The following is a 19,317-nucleotide window of genomic DNA, read 5'->3' as shown; positions in this document are numbered from 1 at the left end:
GGTTACCAGAGGGTAAGGGGGTTGGGGGGTGGGAGATGAGGGTAAGGGGGATCAAATATATGGTGATGGAAGGAGAACTGACTCTGGGTGGTGAACACACAATGGGATTTATAGATAATGTAATACAGAATTGTACAGCTGAAATCTATGTAATTTTACTAACAATTGTCACCCCAATAAACTTTAATTAAAAAAAAAAGAACATTATATAGACTTTAGATTTTAGCACAACAGCCTTGTGGATACATAATTTGTGAAATTCAGTGCAAAAAAAAAATGTGGGCATCCTCATTCAAAATTACTGAGAATTTCAAGACAGCAAAACAGAGCATTAAACCAAATTGCGCCCTTCTGAACTTAGGGCCCTTTGCTACTGCATGGGTCACATGCCCACACTTAGCCTGTTCATTGGTGATCCAGATTAACCGTGGCTAACGTTTAACCAGTTTATTTAATCCTCAGAGTAACCTAAGGAGGGAAGTACTATTACTTTCTCCTTATAACCTATAAGGAAACTGGGGCACCAAAAAGTTAAACATCTTTCCCATGGATCCATGGACACGAGGTAGAGCGAGTATTTGAAGGGAGGCCCACTGGGCCCGGGTTCTACTACATCAGTGCGTTGCACTCCTTTAGTAAGCATTCTCTAGCAATGAGTCTGGAAATCAGACTCACAAATTTCCACTCTGCAGTCTTAATTTTCTTCTTCCTAAAATTAACACCGGGCTTGAGTAACTCTGGAGTTGTCACAGTTCCAGACACCTGCAATGACTGGGGGCACTGGATTTTTGCATATGTGTTGCAGGATGTATGTGGGCAAAGCAGTATAAGTGTAGGGATCTGGGAGCCATTTTCAATGGACTCCCATGTGTTACTAAAAACCTTAAAACTGAAGTCTGCTGAAACTTGACAACTCAGGCTCTGGGTAAAAGCGACTGAGATCAAGAAAGCCCACCAGGCTCCAATTATGAAAAACAGTCTTCTGCTGGAAGGATGGGATCTCTGGGCAGAACTGGGCTGGCCTGCAATGACTTTGACCTCTAGCTCATGGCTGTGCCCTTGCTCCTGGGAAGGTCCGGCGGGAAGAACCTCCATGCTGGGCATTCCACCTTCCCCTCAGGAAGCTGTGAGTTGGTCACACCAAGTGGGGAATGAAGAGCACTGTTCCTGGATGGAAGAACACTGGGCAGCCTGGCCTCCTGCCTTCCAGAACTGCGGTTCTCTGACCTCAGTTGTTCCTAAGAACCACCTGAGGAGCTTTTTGAAGAACTGGAGTGTTCCCGTGCTTAGTTCCCTGGGCTTCTGAGTACATGGGTCTGAGGTAGGGCCTAGGAATCTGACGTTTGAACCAGCCCTCCAGGAATTCTGATGCAGGCGGTTCATTATTTGGGAAACATCCTCTATAAAATGATGGGGCTGTTCCCTGGGTGGGGGCGGGAGGGTCAGTAGAACGAGAAGCAGTGCCACTTCTAAGCCAGTCTGAGCAAGTCAGATGATGTACGTAAAGAAGGGGGGAACACAACCCCAAGACTCAAAAGTGGATGGTAGTTTCCAAGGTCCATGTTTTTCCCTTTTGGGTAGTAACTTTAACCAATATTCTTTTTTTTACTGGAAAATAAGTCACGCCCCACATCGTGACTTGCCATCCAGAAAATGATGAGGTTTTCTCAGGCAAACTTTTCTCCTATAAATGGCTTTTTGGACCCCTCTTTCTCTCTAGCTCTCTGTTCCTCTAAATATCATGTGGCTTCTAGGGCTCTAATTTCGAGGAAATTCGTTTTTCTCAGAATGAATGAGAGTCATCAAACATTGTTGCTGAAACAGACCGTAGGAAGCAGGCAGCCCAGCACTTCCACTCTATGAACAGGGAAATAAGGGCCCAAGGAGGCCATGTGGCTCACTAGTGACATAGAGTGAGCATACAGGTACGAAGAAGGCCACGTGAGCTGACGCCACATACTCGCAGTTCATAGGGTCCATGGGATGTCCCTTCTCTCTACAGTGTCACATCATGCCAAGTAAGCTGACACTGCAGGATATGTCTAGACTCTCTTCACTGGATTTCCCATTAAAGAGATGCTGAAACAGTTTGTTTTTTTTTAATCTTTGGAAATGAATGGATATGTCATATAGCAAAAATACAGCAAAGAGGCCGGAAAAATCTACTGTGCAAGTATTTTTAAAAAGTTATAAATAAACAGGATGGTCAAAAACCAGATTAAACTTCCAAGTTGAAAATGGGAAGTGGAAAGTAAAAGACCTGACCTACTCCTAGTGACGCTCTGGCTCAATTGTGTAATCCACTTCTGGCCTCACAGCTCCTGAATTCACAGAATTGTGGACTTTCAGAACCGAGAAAGATCTTAGAGGTTAGAGACGGTCTAGGCCAACTTCTCAGTTTGGGAATAATGAAACCGAGCCTCAAAGAAGTGAGAGCACTTGCCTGTGGTCACACAGCTCACGTCTGCTAATCAACCTGGGCTATTCTTCTAGCCACTGACGGGACCGAAATGACTGCGTTATTTGGTCTCAGGCAAAGAAAACTTGTTACTTACTAGTTTGATACCTTTTCTGTATGGTATAAAAACCTCAAACAGATCACCTAGTAGGGAGATTTAATCACAGTTTTTAATTAACATGAAGTCTCTGTGACTTTTTTTTTTTTTGGTTCTATTACTTCCATACAGTTTAAATCAATTAGCCGAAATGGGCGAGTGAGTGCAGAGTGGCATTCAGTCATTGGACAGATAATTGCTCTGTTCCTGAGATTAACACTTTATCATGCTATTAGGACTGTTTATGAATCTTGTAGTCCCGACGAAGCCTACAATTCAGGGACTAACTATTCAAGCTGTCTCCATTTCTCCAGCCTTCTACATGCAAACAAGTGTTACACCAAGTGCTGCATTTAATTAAAGCCCTTTCCCATGTCATGGAGATAGTCACAGGAAGGACAAGAGACTTCGTTTGGTAAAACAGAACACCTCTTGTGGTGATTAGTTAGCTTTAAAGCGATCAGGATTGAAGTCGGAAAGGCCACCAAAGAAGGAGAAAATATTGATGACTTTGAACTGGAAATTGCAAAGTACACACTTACCTCTACTTTATGAGTTACTAAAAAGTCACAAATGAGAAATACAGGGTCATTTCATCAAAGCTTGGAGTTCTCTGCCTCTTTCCAAAAGTCTGACTAAGCATCTCACCCAAATTGTTTTTACCTACTAGATTTCGATGTGATGTGAGAGGCCAGTAATTGATGATGGAAGAGACGGGTGGCGTAAAACATGGACAGAGGCATTCAGACTAGTTGTCATATCAGAGGAAAGAGGGAAATCCATCGACAGTGTAGCTGTGATTCTATTTTAACAAAGGGAAGCTTTGCCTGGGACAATTGTTACTGGAATAGGAGACAACCAAAAAAAAAAAAAAAAAAAAATAGGCAACAAATAATTTTACCATTATCAGGTAATATGTGTTAATTGCTCAGTTTATATACTCAGAATGACATACCATTAGAGACTGTGTATGCACTGTAACTAGAGCATTAATAAATTTAAAATGTGCCTATTAGGATGACAGCTTTGGAGGTGCAAAGGAATAACAGTTATCACTTGGCAGAAACTGCTCTCACCCCATCTGCCGAGACTTTGCATACATTTTCAGCTTCCTGAGCAATGATTAGGCCTGTCAGAACCTCTTTAACCTTCTAACTGCTGGTCCCCACTGGCCGTAATTAGAGACTAATGAATTCAGAAGATGGAGGCCGTGAGGAAAACTGCCTTGACAGTTTGTGTACAAATTAAGCCCCAATTACTTCATGCATCTTTTGCATCGTTGATACAAGTCTCTGTTATTATTTTTGAATACGGTTGTTTTAGCAGAAACGAAGAACTTGGCTAATGTATTTTGTCATTTTTATGGCTCATCATAAAGAAAAAAACATACTGGGAGGGTCATGAATATGTGAAATAAACTACAGCAGATTATAAAAGGAAATTAATTTTCCTCTTGGGAATACCCTACCATCTTTTTATCCCCCTTGCAGGATATACTTATTAATATGGTTATTGTTATTCAGATAATAATATCTGCCATCCAAGGAGCCAGACTAACTAGCAGGTATTTGGTTTAGGTTTAAACCCCCAAGTAAGAGCATTTGGAGGTGAGGTGTCCTTCAACTATAGAAATTACTTGGAGCACACTGGCAGAAAACTCTGTTCTCTGCCCTCGCCTGCCCCTCCACCTTCTATGGCTATTGCAAAAGTTTATAACTCCAGGAGGTATGACTTTTAAACCACAATACTAAGGTCCAATGTCACATTCCCTTAAAAACTCTTGAATTGATAGTTAATCTTGTTTCAGTCCCCACTGGTCAGCTCAACCGGATATCCAATCTCAGTCATTTAGGGGAATGCTTTCCTCTGCTCTATGAAATGACATGAATACTGGCTTATGTTTCAAGAAAGTCAGAGGAGGATGTGGGCATTTCTGCATGATGCTTGTCACTTTGATGGCTTTTTCTTTAGCTTCAATATGCTGCTGCTGAAAGCTGGTCCTGCTGTCTGTCTGGAGTCCCTGCTGCTGCCTGGAGCAGAGATCCCTCTGCCAGTGGTCCTTCCCCACTGAGGACCAGCCTCCTGCAGCCGTAATCAACTGAAATTCCTGCACACGGAGGGACTCCTGTCTCTGCTCCCTGTCCCTGCTCCACACCAGCCACAGAGAAAGCTTAAACTCACCCTTCTGTCTGGCCACTTTCACCTCCCCACCTCAAAATGCTGCCCTCTATTCCTTCCCGTGGTAGGCAGAATAGTGCCCCCTCCCTGCCCCCAATGTCTACCTCTGAATCCCCAGAACCTGTGACTACGTTATCTTACATGGTAAAAGGGAATTTGCAGATGTGGTAAGTTAAAGACCTTGAGACGTGGAGAGATCTAGATGGGCCCAATCTAATCACAAGAGTCCTTATAAGAGTGAGGCAGGAGGGTTAGTAGATTCAATAGTAATAGCAGCACTTGTCTTACGAGGGAGACCACTTCATGGATGGTAGGTGCCTGAAACCTGCAGTGTACACCTGAAGCTGAATAATATTGAATGTCAATTATAATTTTATATATATATATATATATATATATATATATATATATTCACAGGATGTGGAGTACAGCATAAGGAATAAAGTCAGTGGAATGGTAACAGCTATATATGATGTCAGAGGGGTAGTAGATTGGGGGAAGGGAGTTATTACTTTGTGAGGGGTGTAAATATCTATTACATTGTTTTGTACACCTTAAACTAATAATACTACTAATAAAAAAGGATCAATAGTAGCAGATGTGAAGACGTAAGCAACAGGTTGTAGTGATACTTCCTGTAGTGAAGCGGGAGGGGCCGAAACCCAGGAATGCTGGTGACCTCTTGAAGCTGAAAAAGGCCAAGCAACTAATGCTTTCCTGTCTCCAGAAGGAACCAGTCCTGCCAACATCTTGGATTTTAGACTTCTGACCTCTATAACTATCAGAGAATAAATGTGTGTTGTTTTAAGCCACTCAATTTGTGGTAATTTGTTACAGCAGCAAAAGGAAACAAATACACTTTCTTCTAGGGAAACACAAAGATTTGGTTTTGTGTTCCAATAATTATTATTCCAATAAAAATAATTATTCCAATAATTTATCTTGAATAAATTATTATACTCTGTTTTCTCATCTCTAAAATTGAAATCATAAACTATCCTCATAACACTGTTATGAGAATTAAAGATCCTAATTTGACATGTGGAACATAGTAGACACCCAATTAAAAAGTTGACAAAATACAGCTCAAAACTGAGTTTTAGTGTAAATGTGAACCAAGAGTGTCAGCCCCTGCCTGGTTTTCTCTGTATTTTTCATCCCCCGCTCCTCACACTCGATCTACTGATGGTCTCCACGTGTAGGTTCTAGCCCCTCTGTTCCTGAACGGCAGGAAATAATAGTTTCTGTTTAGTGGACTTGAACTTGACCAACTCTCTTAGGCTCTGAATCCTGTGACTCAGACCCTTTATTTTTGTCTCTGGTCTTACGTCCAGGTATCTTTTAGCAGCCCAAAATTATCTGGGCCCCAATCTACTGAGGGAGAGTCTGGTACGTTAGTTGCTCTGAAGTTGTAGCTAAACTTGCCGACTATTGGCATCCTCTTGGGGTTGGGCACCTACCTAAGCACTTCAACCTTAATTCTACTTGCGTATCCTGCTGGGAACTCTGGTTCTAGGACCAGAAGCCACATCATCAACTCAACCCACAGAATAGGACCTAAGACCCCACCGAGCACTTACCCATCGTTTTTCTGGACTTATATCCTTCCCTTCCACCCACAGATTTAACCATATACATTAGTCACCCTTGGGAAGATTCCTGGGTGAAAACCAAAGCTTGCTTAACTCACAGGATTTGACCCATGCATTAATGTTGATCAGATACCTTGGGGCCACCATTATTCAGAATTAGGACAAAGGTTCTTCTACCCAATCAGTGTAATGTTGCTTAATAGTAGAATAGGATACTATTAGTTGAATTACTTGGAAACTTGTCAGTGAAACTAACCCCTATGGACTTTCCTTAGACATGATAGAGGTCAAACTCAACATTCCTATAAGAGAAAGCAAGAACTGAAATTAACAAAAGTGATGTAAATTAGTGTAATATCTGCAAACTTAGAGCTCCTCTTTATCTGGCTTTGGTGCTTGTTAATATAAAACCCCTGTTGCAGAGTTGTCTGCCTTTAGTTGTTGAAATCCAATAATAATGATGATCTTCCTTCTCTGCTTTGGGGCCATATGAGTGTGGCCCAGGTATGTGAGGGGAGAAACACAGATACACACAGCTATATGCAGAGGTAATAAACACAGATACACACAGCTATCTTATTAGCAAACTTTCCTTTAAGTCTATCCTCACTGACTTAGCACCAAAATTTCTCTAATCACCACTTAGAAGCTTTGCCAAAGATAATTCATGAAAACTCTGCACAGTTCCATTTTAAACCTTTTTTAAGGGTTTGGATGGCTTACAAATAAAAATGGTAAGATCTGTATACATAATTGCAGGTAAATACTGTCCTAAACAGTGTGATCTAGGCAACACCTATAGTGGCCCTCTCATAGTAGCTGAAATTCCCATAATTCATCATTCTCCTTAATTAAGGATTGGAGGGTTTAATAAAATTTCAAGTATGCCATATTGGAGAGATACCACATAAATTTACAACCAGACATGTATTTATTATACCTTCTTGTGAGTTTAGTATATCAGCTATTTTGATACTCTGGTATGCTAGTACATAATACAGTTAGGGCTAAGTAGACAGTGAGTGGAAAGTTATTTTACTATAATATAAGACTGGGTATAATATAATATAACATAATATAATATAATATAATATAATATAATATAATATAATATAATATAACATAACATAACATAACATAACATAACATAACATAACATAACATAATATAATATAATATAATATAATATAATATAATACTGGGTCTTATATTAACTTTTGCTCCAAAAGATGCATTAGAGCTGATTGTCCAGCTAGGTCTTATTTTGGGGGAAACATGGTATATAGTGAAGGTTCCATGATAAAAGCCTATCAAAGAATTCCTGGGGACATTGGCACCACCACACAAACGGGACACTTGAAAACCCCACCACAGATAAAGATCAAGGGTCCCAGGTTATTCTTATTTGCATTAGAGTGATTTTTCTAGCGATACTTTTGGAGTTAGGTTTACACAGTCTGGTAGAATACTATGTTCAGAGACCTGACCTGCAGTGTCACGGTACAGGCCACCACAAAGTCAGGCCATGTCATTGACCCCCTCTTCCTGTGACTCCTAACTTGGCTACTGCTTGACAGAAAGCTAATGAGAAGTATTGGCGTTAGGGAGCGGGGCGGGAATAGTTCTCCAACCTTTTTCAGACAAGCTTTAGGGAGGGCTGAGAGGAAGAGGGACAACTAGGTGACACAGTTCAGAGCTATATCTTAGAGTCACAGAACCCCAGAATTAGAAATTATGGCCTAGAAAAGCCAAGTCATAACCATTTTTTTCCCCTCTGTGATGGAGTCACTGCAGGCCCCCCATGCTCCCACTAACTACATAATGCTTAATTAGCAAATCAAGACACTCCTTATATAATCACATCTTCACAGCAGTGGTCTTGAAATCAACTTGAGGAAGTGGTACTGAGGGCTGGGGCCAGAAAACTGCACCCCATTAATAATTATTGAGACCTGTTGACAGCCAGAGCAGAGCGGTCTTATCCAGTCTCCAGCAAGCCACATGTGATAACTTCATTCTCCCTCCTGGGAAAATGAAAATCGTTTCAGATGATTCCTACTCAAATCTGGAATCATTCCTTCATTTGTTAGACTAACATTTACTAGGCTTCTAATAGACCTCAACCAGTGGTGAAGTCCTGAGGTAATGGCCCATTCATGCTACTTGGAAGGGCTTCTCTTTGTGTCTATTCCCCCATCTTCTACCTCTTGGCTCTGAGATTTCCACATCCATTCAACATAAGATCTCTCTATTTCAGAGGGGATTCTGTGCCTATAATTATAAACATAAAATTGATTTACATAGAAACATGGTAAACAACTTAGGGTAAAAAACAAAACAAAAACAAAGCAAAAAAACAGAAGGAAATAGAATAATAGACCCAAAACATGCCAAACACCTAGGCATCAACAAGAAAGTAAAAAATGAAAAGTTTTTTTTTTTAAAAAAAAAAAGCATAAACAGAGCTAAGGGATATAGAAACAGACTAGAGTAAGTGCACACAAGCCCCACACACTTGGATTGGCTGGTTCAACCAAGTGAAGACGTCAATTCTCCCCCAAATTGTTTTATAAATGTAATGCAATTTCATTTGAATTCCAAATGATCTGCTTTTTTTGGATGAGTTGCTTGGCAAAAATTTTCTCAACTTAGTGTGAAAGAATATCTATGAAAAAATAATGAAGATGCACACACCCGCAGTCAAATGTGTCACTATCCATGGCATATATTTAAGAGACACGAGGAGCCCAGAGACTCTACTCTACCCACCTCCCATTTCCCTATCTCCCTCTTCTCCTTCCAGCTGAGGTTGTAAGCAAAGGAGCAACTGCTCTCTCACACTTAGCCCTGCAGCAGTATTTTTCAACCTTTCCTGACCATGACCCATGTACAGAAATAGGATTTATATAAGGACACGTAAATATGATTGAAGCAAAATTTACCCTCACTTACATGTGACTCACATTTATATTGTTTATTCTATTTTCTTCTATTCTGTGCAACTCTATTTGGTTAAGAAACAATACGCAGTCAGAACCCTCTTAATTGATTTCATGGCTCCCTAATGTATCAGGATCCAGTTTTAAAAACACTGTCTTTGGGGCAACTGTTCTGCTTCCTCTTCCTCTATCTAAGGTGATCTCATCACCAAGCCCATCTTTCTGGCCAAGCAGCAGCCCCGTTGGTGGCAGATCTCACTCACTTTGCTTAAATATGAGATTTCAATATGAGAAAGCACTGCCTTTAGATTTCCTTCTAGTCCCAGAATGGAGAGAACAAGCAAATCTTAATTGATTGGGAAACCAAGCAGGGGAAATGGAAATTATGGGTTTTTAAAAAATATAATAGTGATTAGGATTAAATAAAGCTCTCAGCCATTCCTTGCAGGCTTCCATCTCTTAGGGAGTTTTTCTCATCCATTTAGTAGCCCCTTCCGCTCTTCTGTTCCATCAGGCCAGTTTTTTAAACAATGGAAGGGGGATCGAAGAGCATACCATCATTGCACAGAAGACGGGAACCTTTGAATGCAAGGTACTGTTTTTAACTGCACAGAACTAAAGTACCTTCTAAAAAAGAAGTCCAAGCTACAACTCTGTTCTCTCCTATAAAAATTTAAAATCACATTGATTACCCATCTGGCATATCTCCTAATTATGCCTCTCTTAGCGGACTCATACTCCCTTCAGAAGCAAAACAGTAAATAGACAAAGGAAAACACGATTAATAATTTCTATTTTGTTCTGCTTTTCAGGTCGAGTCCCTATTCATTCATGCTCGCCACTGAAAATGTTTCATAACTATACCCAAAGACAGATATGATAAACTTTCCCTAGTTATTTAACAGGAAGGGCGAGACCTGAGAACAAAATTCTCTTTTCAGCAGAAAGGTACTGATACAGCAGGCATCCTATACTGGTTTTTATCTTTACAGGTGTGTGTGTGTGTGTGTGTGTGTGTGTGTGTGTGTGTGTGTAAACATGTTTGATGGAGTTAACTGTTACCTTTGTTCTATTATTATACATACCTAATAAGTTCAGTTTTGCCTCAACAAATCAGCTTTCTGGATAATCACATGAATGTATTTGGTGGAACAACCCATATTGCTTATACTTGAGACAAAAATCCTATGTTTTAAGAAGCTGCATCAGATTAGGTTTATTCCAGAATATCTGATATCCTACTATACAAATTATGTACACGCAGTCAAAACTGCTTGGAGTACTCTATGAAATGCCAGTAATTTATCTTTAATGTTTTTCTATCATTTTCTTTACACCTTTGTCCCCTTTCAGCACCCTTTCTCCATCAACGGCCTACAAGAACCTATACTCTCTTGCTCCCCTCAAAAGGGAAGTCACTAATTTCCCAGTATAAGTTAACTTTATATGGAATCTCTATCATGACAACTTTACAATGTAATGTGCTCCTTCATGAAGTACATGAAGAGAACAATCGGGCTGTGGCTTACACAGTTATCTATTCAACAGACATACCTATAGTCTTCCTTGAGAACAGAACCCCAATATTCTTTGGAATGATAATATGGCTATTGAAATATTTGTTTTCCCAGAATCCTTTGCAGCTTGGGGTGACCACGTGACATATTTCAGGAAAAGTCATAAACAGAAGTCTACTGGAAGTTTTCAGGAATGCTTTTATTTTCTTGAATTTAGGGAACAGATATAGCTGGCACTGCCCTTCCATCTTCTTCTTGCCCTCAGTAAAATGTGATGTCTGGAGTTGAAGCAGCCTTCTTTAGATCATGAGGCAAACAGCAAGACTATCACAAAGACATTAGCTCTGAGATCTCTGAGCAACTGAACCAACACTGGCAGCCCACTACCTTCAGACTTCTATTTTATGAGAAAAATGAAATCTTATTTATTTAAGCCAGTAGTTAGTAGGGTATATTTCCTATGGAGCTCCATAGCCTGAAAACCCTGTGGGGGTTCCTCAATGGCTACTATGGAGAACAAGACAAAGGCTAAGCCAGCAGGAGAAATTCCCCCCACCCTACTGGCACCTGGGACTAGCTCACTTTTTAGCTTGAATATTGAGATTATAACTTAGAATTCATTTAAGAAAAATAAATTATTCTGTTTAAGACTCTATGTTTAAAAACACTGAATCATAACTTTTTCCACCTGAAAATATATTGGCTTTTTAACAGAAAGATACCCAAAGAAATGAATCATTATTAATGGGATTTTAGCAATATAGTGTCTATAAGAAGAAGGCATTTTTATATGGAAAAACTAGGCTGGATCTTCTCTGATCACATCACTTTCTCTCCCCACATGGCCTGTTCCGAGTGCCAGCCTGATGTCGTATATTTTTTTCTAATTAGGTTCGTTGGTTGTTCTACCAAAAGATGCAAAGAGGGCCCACATAATCCTACATCTTCACTGAATTCCAGGGCTCCAAGCCTATGTAGGAGGTAAATACAGAGACCTAAGGAATGTTTTAAAAATTAATAACAGGTCCTGTTAAGAGAAGAAGCTGCACAGAGGTGGGGAGCCATCAATGTGCTTTTGTATCTCTCTTTTCCAGTGGCCCTGGCCCTGGGGCAAGGCTGGAATTGTTGACAAGTTCTTGCGACCAACATTCTGATGAGTTTCCTTCTGTACTGAAAGAGTTTGAAACACATTTTATGTAATGGTGGTGTCCTGAAATGGTTTGCATACCCTGAATTTGGGTGTTCACACTCGCAGTTCAAATTCATTATGGGCTTTCACAAGTTAGAATGAAGAATTGTTTGAGAATGAGAATACTGCTTGTCCCCCCAGACTCACCTCTCACATGCACACGCTCCCGCACCTTGAAAACTCATTCCTCTTCCAAGGTCAGTGTTATTTTTCTCACCATGTTTCCACTCTCTTCATACATTCAGTATCTTAGAGTGTGCGCTTTTGAACTAGAGAGTTTTGGGTTTCATCCCAGGTTATCCTGAGTGAGCTTGGGCTAGTCACGTAACTTCTCTGTGCTTTAGTTTCCTCATGCCTAAAAGGGGTATAAGAATAGTACCTACCTGGTAGGGTTGTTAGGAGGCTGAAATAATTTAAAATATGCAAAATGCCTAGCACAGTTCCTGGAACATACTAAGTGCTAAATGAGTATTAGCTATTATCTGTTATCAACTTTCATCTCCCCACTGGTAAATGAAAATAACAATTCCCCATACAGTTAGCTCTTAGCAAATACTGAGAGTGCCAAAAAAAATGTATACAAGTGGACACTTGGGTCAACGTTGCTCAAGCAGTGGTTTGCAGTAATTAAAAGTGTCTGGACGCTGATGGTAACCACTTTGAGCATCTCTTGTAATTGCAGAAGTCAAATGTGACTTGTAGCCATCTTTTGTTATCAGTACATATTGAGTATTACAATTTTAACACAGTTTTTTCCTTTCTTAAAATGCGTATACATGTTTTGGCACCCTCTGTAGACAATCAATTGACACAATAACTGTTGTTGCTAGCTTATGCAACAGCCCGCGCTGGAAATGCTTCTTGCCTGGGCTATGTCCTTGCTCAGAGTTTCTCAGCACCTTAGACCCCACATAATGCAAATGTCCATTTTAGAGACTTCTCCAGCCTCAGTAGTCTACCCTGTCTTCTTCTATTACAAATAACCTTAATATCGATACCTTGCAATTTAGTATCAAATCATAGGTTTCCTCTCATTGTCCTTTATCACTTCAATTTCCTATTAAAACTTTAAGCTTCCTATGTGCAAGAATTCATTCCTCCACACTTCTTAACACACTTTAGTATGTTGCCCAGTGATGGGCATGTGGGAAGTGCTTAATTAATATTTGTTGATTGCTCTACACATCTGTACTCTAAGTTCATGTTTTTATATGCATGCATGCATGCATGGAGTTTCTTTCAAAGCAGTTTACATCTGTAGTCCAGCAAACTACCAGAAAAAATATCCACATGATCTCACCTAAACTAGAATTGGGCATAAATCCAGTATCAGAGGAAACTTGGAAAGGGTTTCTTCCCTCTGTAATGCTGGAGGGAGACAGGCTTTATACTTCCCTGAAAGAGAAAAAAGAAAAAGAAGAGGCAGCATCTTCTTGAACTTATTTCATCAATCGAAACTCTCCCTTCCCCTAGGCCTACCATGGCCAAATTTAAGAAACAGATGTTTGCATAAAAAAAAAAAAAAAATCTCCCTGGAGTCAGTGTGGCTGTTTATCCAATTTCACCCTGCCATCCAGACTTAGGTTATGTCCGACAGAGCCCAACAAGTTGGAATGCACAAACTCAGCCTGTGGAAGAGTTCAAGGAGAGCTGAGATGGCCCCAAGTCAGGGATGCTGGAGAGAAGATCTAGCCTTCGTGAGAAGGGAGACAAGAGATATCCATTTCCTACTAAGAGAAAACTTTCTTTTCTCAGCTCAGGATTCGTAATCCTTGGAGTCCTACTATTTTCTAAATGAAGACACTGCCTTGGGGCTGTCCCTCTCTGCTTTTATCACCTATCTATGGTTCCCCAACACAAAAAGCAATGTTTACATTTTTTGGCACCCGATAGATCCACACAGCTGTTCTGTGTTGATGAACTGTGTGCATCTCTTTCTGACTCCCCTGTTGAGTTTATATATTTTGATTGTCCCATGAGTTGTAATTGCATCGCTGCAGATGATGGCTCTAGCTTAGTGATCTACAAATCTGTTGACTTGTCTGTTTCAACTTCTTTCCTCCAATATCACCTTGACGAGTTGTAGGTGAAACGTAAAGAGCGTAGGAGAAATGCTTCTTCATACGCTTTACATCTCAAAGGGGAGCACTGAGAGCCCAGCTCTGGCTGCAACATCTGCTCTGAACAAGAGCTCCCAGGGACCTGCCATCAGATTGTTTGTCTTAAGGATGATCACCGTGTATGTTCACAAATAAAAATGTGAAGCGTTCTGACAGCCAAGCAAACCATGAAGAATTAAACTTCCTAAACAGGAAAACACACTGCAACAGTCTTGCTGCTATTCATCTGAAGAAACGCCTTCATTCAGAGACTCTTCACTTCCTTCCCAGCCCCCGTCAGGTTTATCCCTCATGGACATGTTTCTGTACAGGGCAAGATTCCACTTGGAGAGGGAATGATCCAATTTTGAAGGAATCAGTTTCGTAATGACAAAATCAGGCTTTTCCAGAAAACGTGTTTGAGCAGTGTGTTCAGTAGCAGTGAAAGGTTTTGTTGTTTTTTGGTTTTGTTTTTAAATTAAAGTTTATTGGGGTGACAATTGTTAGTAAAGTTACATAGACTTCAGGAGTACAATTTTCTAAATGAGTACATTATCTATATCTCACATTGTGTGTTCACCACCCAGAGTCAGTTCTCTTTCCATCACCATATATTAGACCCCGTTTATCCTCTTCTAGAGCCTCCCTCCCCCTTTACCCTTTGGTCACCCCTAAACTATTGTCTATGTCTATGAGTTTTTGTTCCTTCATTTGTTTGTCTTGTTCTTTTGTTGTTTTATGTTTTATATACGACATATCAGTGAAATCATATGGTTCTCTACTTTTTCTGTCTGACTTATTTCGCTTAGCACTATAATCCATCCATGCTGTCACAAATGGTACTATTTCATCTTTTCTTACCACCGAATCGTATTCCATTGTGTTTATATACCACAACTTCTTTATCCATTCATCTATAGAAGAATAGATGGTTGTTTCTATGTCTTGCCCACCGTAAATAAAGCTGCAATGAACTTTGGAGCACACATGTCTTTATGGATAAATGTTTTCAGATTTTTTGGGTAGACACCCAGGAGAGGGATTCCTGGGTCATATGGTAATTCTATTCGTCATTTTTTGAGGAACCTCCACACTGCCTTCCATAACGGCTGCACCAGTCTGCATTCCCACCAACAGTGTATGAGGGTTACTTTTTCTGCACAGCCTCTCCAACACTTGTTACTATTTGTCTTGTTGTTGGTAGCCAGTCTAGGGGGGGGTGAGGTGATATCTCATTGTGGTTTTTATTTGCATTTCTCTGATGATTAGTGAAGTTGAGCATTTTTTCATATGTCTATTTGCCATTTGTATGTCCTCTTTGGAGAAATGTCTCCTCAGGTCCTCTGCCCATTTTTCAAATTGGGTTGTTTGCTTTTTTGTTGTTGAGTTGTATGAGTTCCTTGTATATTTTGGATATTAGCCCCTTATCGGAGGCACTGTTTGCAAAAATCTTCTCCCATTCAGTTGGTTGCCTCTTTATTTTGTCGATGGTTTCTTTTGCTGTGCAGAAGCTTTTAAGTTTCATATAGTCCGATTCGTTTATTTTAGCTTTTACTTCCATTGCCTTTGGAGTCAAATTCATAAAGTGCTCTTTGAACCCAAGGTCCATAAGTTTTAGTACCTATGTTTTCTTCTATGTAATTTATCGTTTCAGGTCTTATGCTCAGGTCTTTGATCCATTTTGAGTTAAATGCTACATGGTGACAGATAGCAGCCCAGTTTCATTCTTTTGCACGTGGCTATCCAATTCTCCCAGCACCATTTATTGAAGAGGCTATCTTTTCTCCATTGTATATTTTTGCTTCTTTGTCAAAAATTATCTATCCATATTTATGTGGGATTATTTCTGAGTTCTCAATTCTATTCCATTGGTCTGCATGTCTGTTTTTCTGCCAATACCATGTTGTTTTGATTATTGTTGCCCCAAAGTCCAAGCTAAAGTCAGGAAGTGTGATACCTCCAGCATTGTTCTTTTTTCTTAGGATTGCTTTGGCTATTCGGGGTCTTTTGTGGTTCCAAACAAATCTGATGATTTTTTGTTCTATTTCTTTAAAAAATGCCTTTGGGATTTTGATGGGGATTGCATTAAATCTGTATATGGTTTTATAAAATAACCAACGCCACCCTAGAAGTTGTCAGTGACTCTGCAATGCCCTTCCAACAAGTCCCTTGGACTTTCAGTCCCTCTATGCTTTCTTCTTCTTAGTACAATCACTGCCACGCTTCAATGGGCTCCAGACAACTTAGATCAGCCCATCTTCCCTGACCGTTTTCCTCCTCATGCTCTTCCCGTGCTGCTCTCCTCTGTCAGTCTTTACAGTGCAAATCCCCTCTCCGTCCTGCCCCTGACCACAAGCCTACCTCCCCTCAATTCAAGGCCTAACACAAGGGGTTCTTCTTGAGGAGGCTCAGTGATCTCTCAGCTTGATGTAACCGCTCCAGCCCTTCCTGTAGACCTTTGCTTTTAACTTTTAGCACATTCTGCTTCGTTTATAGACATTTGTACACTTGCCCAATAGCCCCTACAACATGGCAGTCCCCAGGAAAGTACCCAATAAAGAAATGTCTTGAATACAAAACAGAATGTCTTGTTGCTATGAACTGAATTGTAACCCCCTCCCTGCCCCAATGCATGTGTGTGAAAGCCCTAACCCCCCAATGTGACTATATTTGGAGACATGGCTGTTAGGAGGTAATTAAGGTAAAATGAGATCATAAGGATGGGGTGTGTTCCTCCACACACATACACACCACACACCACACACACACACACACACACACACACACACACACACACACTGAAAACAGGCCATGTGAGGACAGAGCAAAAAGGCAGTCCTCTGTAAGCTAGGAAGAGAGTCCTCACTGGAAACTGAACCCTGCTAGACCTTGATCTTGAACTTCCTTGTCTCCAGAGCTAAAGGAAATACGTTTCTGTGGTAGTTATCTGGAGAACATTTCAGGGGCCATCCCAATGAAACTTAAAAAAGCATTGAAACTTGGCTAACCCAGTTTTCAATGAAAAACTCCTAATCTATTCCATTTGAAATAAAGTCCAACAATTTAGCTAAATACTTCTTAAATACTATAATAAGAAGTTGATGAGAGAATAAAGTTGATGACAGAATAAAACGTAATGAGTGGATGTACTGCTCAATAAGAGAACGGTTATTTTCTCTTCTCTCCCTCTGTTGCGTTTAAATATTATTTTTTTTATGGCTTCTTGGCAGGAGAAAAAGACTCTTTAAAAGTATGACCCAATGTCAGGGAGAAAACAGACTAATCTCTTAAACTAATGGCTGTTGTTGAGGGCTCCTTTAGCGATATTCAGCGAGGGGAAAAAAGGAATAAAAAGAACTTCGCAATAAACGACCTTCACGGAAGAAGACTATTCATGTTAATTAGTAGCTCTTTCAAATATGATTCATATATGCATTAGGCCATGACATGCTGAACAATGCATGCATTGTAGTAAACATCAAGATAAGTTTCAAGTATGGTTATCAAAATTTTAGAAAACTCTAGCGAGGGTTGTTGTTTTTTTTTTCCCCCATAAGACTGTGACTTGCTGCTCCTACAGCATTGCACAATAGTATCTCTCCTAATGGCTTTTAGCTTTTCCCACTGCCAACTTTTATATTTAAAATCCATACAATTATGGATAATTTATGAACATTATGAAGCTTTTCTTTTTTGCACTGATTCTTACTGATTCAAGCCAGCTTTTATCCTTAGCAAATCAAATGCATTTTGCTTACAACACTAGATTCATTCTCACATATTCCACTTTATTCTTATTATTAGTATTTCTTATTATGCATATTTAATTTAAGAATGCATTTTCTCCATTAAAAAATTAGAATATGCTGAAAGAAGGACTAGAAGGTGATTATTTGCTTTAGTTTGCTTTTATTAACTATATAAGCCCTGATACAATCCTCCCAAAGTTACAAGCAAAAGAAAAAAAAAAACTGCTAAAAATAAAAACAATTAAAATTGAAATCTGCTTAAATATTACAGAACTTTATGTAATGATGGTATATTAGGCATTAAATTCAAATAAGAGAATGGCTAAAAATCTCTCAATATTATGTGAATGGAGGAAGGATATCAATTTGCTAGAGTTCCTTAAGCAAATACACCACTAAGCATGGCTCTTTAGAGATTAGTGCAGAAAGATGCACCTTGAAAAAAAGAAACATTATGAAGCCAGGCGTGTACCTTACCCACCTCCACATACAACCCCCTCCACCATCTCGCTCTTCACCCCAAACAGAAAAATCAATGGGCCGAGCCTTAGAGTTTGTCCTTACATCAAACTCCTTTAGCAAAATAGCTGGGAGCTTAGACTCTGCAAGAAAATAAGTAACCACTTAGAGTTCCTTTCTTAATTTTGCAAGCGTTGATTGGAGGCCATCCACCAAATGATTTAGTTGTTTTTCCTATGTGTTGCCTAAAAAATACGAAGCTCCCTACTCCTATTCCGCAGTTACTGATTTCACTGGCTGTTCTGAAATTGTGAAGGCAAACCACAGATCGGAGGTCCCATGTGTACTTGATGGCTGGAAGCAGCCCCCCTTCCTCCCCACCTCACCATGTGGCATTCACCACCACACACACGGATGTAACGCAGGTTTGCAGAATAGGGTCCTATACCAACCACACTGACCAGCACGGAAGAACAGAAAGCATGTTTGTTAATTCCCTGCTTACACTGAGTTTAGCTGTTATCATTTGTTATTGGTCTGAGACCTTAAAATCTGTAGACACCAACTGACTCTGTCTCACTATAAAAACAAAAACAAACAAACAAAAAGGTAATACTATCTAACATTTTCTGGCACCTGTTAAGCATCTGTTACGTGTATATAAAGGACACCATACTAGTTACTTTTGATATACTACATAATTATAATTCACGTAAAGAGTTTCAGCCCACGTGATAGGGATAAAAATCCTTGCTCCCTTACTAGCTCTGAGAATATGCACATATTACTCTCTGTGCCTGTTTTCTCATCTGAGAAATAGGGACAATAATAGTACCTACCTCATAGGGTTGTGAGGATCACCCGTGCTGCACGTAAAACTATCAGGACAGAGGGTGTCAAGTCCACTTTCTCGCTGTGTATCCTGGATCCTATGCCTCTAGGGGCCCTTGGGATGTTTCTCTCCATCTAGTAACCTCTAGTATTTTGGAATTTTCAATCTCATTCTTACAGAGAGAGAGAGAGAGAGAGAGAGAGAGAGA

General features: G+C 40.0%; 1 long non-coding RNA gene across 10 annotated transcripts in view; it reads right to left on the bottom strand.

The window, feature by feature from the left end:
• LOC109450593 (uncharacterized) overlaps positions 1-19,317 on the bottom strand; it is a 209,605-nt gene that overhangs the window by 44,744 nt on the left and 145,544 nt on the right. For 2 of the 10 annotated variants that reach the window (XR_016022752.1, XR_016022750.1), the window contains exon 8: positions 11,379-13,365. The exons of the other annotated variants lie outside the window; for them this stretch is intronic. This is a non-coding gene — a long non-coding RNA (uncharacterized LOC109450593). Of the gene's footprint in view, positions 1-11,378; positions 13,366-19,317 lie in introns of those variants that run through there. 10 annotated transcript variants of the gene reach the window in all.

Source organism: Rhinolophus sinicus, chromosome 11 (genome assembly GCF_057876585.1).
Source record: "Rhinolophus sinicus isolate RSI-liver-muscle chromosome 11, RSI-T2T, whole genome shotgun sequence".
In the NCBI taxonomy this organism is placed as follows: Eukaryota; Metazoa; Chordata; class Mammalia; order Chiroptera; family Rhinolophidae; genus Rhinolophus; species Rhinolophus sinicus.
The sequence above is the reverse complement of the archived record's forward strand: the minus strand, read 5'-3'. Positions and strand labels throughout refer to the sequence as shown.